Below are 975 nucleotides of genomic sequence, written 5' to 3'. Positions count from 1 at the left end.
CCAAAAAGCCAAAAAAATTTTTTGAAGCAAATAGTTTTATTTAAAAAATATAAGGAGAGGACCCTCTAAAAGAAAATGAAGAAATTACACATTACACATCCCAAACTGGGATGTGAGAGGACTCCAGAGTAAAGTGCACCATACAGTAAAGGGAAAAAACTTGTACTCTCAGAGTAGAGCAGTATAAATGACTACAAGATGGAGTGTCTGCACTTGCTTTTGCAAAGCTTATTTTATAAAAATATGGACTGCTTCACAAATTTTCATGTCATGCTGGTGCAGGGGATGATCCTCTCTATTCCAATTTTCATGTATCAAAACCTAATTGAACTCCTCAGATTTAAAAATATTAAACAACTAACCTATTTCACCACATAATTTTGTTACATCTTTTATGACCAAAAGTTGATTTTTGCAAAAATATGTGGGGTGCAACCATTATGTAAAGTTTTTTAAAAAATTGTGCAGGTCAATATTACTGAAAAAATCAGCATGTGATGATTATACAGTGGGTCCAATTGTATAGGACTTACGTATAGTATAATTTCATATGGTATATTTGTATGGTATGATGGGATGGCTGATTGTATAGTCCTTAATTGAATTTCTACCAGGCAGCAAATGTTCAATGTTATTTTCATTGCTAAATCATCATGGCAATGGATAAACACAATAGTGCTTACGTCCTCGAGGAGGTGGGGTACAGGTCATGTACAAGAAAACTGGTTCAACAAAGCAGTAAATTAAGTGGTGAAGATCACTGTGGCAGATGAAATGAGCATGGGAAGTGCTCACTGGTGTTGGGGGCAAGGTGGCGGCTGGTTAATGATGAAGCCATCAGCGTTTGCCCATGAATTCCACCTGAGTCATGTGAAAAGCGGAGGAGTCAAAGACAGCTGCAATGTTTGGGTCTGAAAACAACTCAGAAAACAGTCCTTCCAGGAACCGAGATGAAGAGAACTATGTGAGGACATT

General features: G+C 37.0%; 1 pseudogene; it reads right to left on the bottom strand.

The window, feature by feature from the left end:
- Positions 1 to 237: 237 nt before the first annotated feature.
- On the bottom strand, positions 238 to 330 carry LOC130037949 (uncharacterized; annotated as a pseudogene).
- Positions 331 to 975: the final 645 nt, after the last annotated feature.

This window comes from Sorex fumeus, unplaced genomic scaffold, assembly GCF_029834395.1.
Source record: "Sorex fumeus unplaced genomic scaffold, SorFum_2.1 ptg000072l, whole genome shotgun sequence".
NCBI classification, from domain to species: domain Eukaryota; kingdom Metazoa; phylum Chordata; class Mammalia; order Eulipotyphla; family Soricidae; genus Sorex; species Sorex fumeus.
This window is presented reverse-complemented; position numbering and strand designations above follow the sequence as displayed.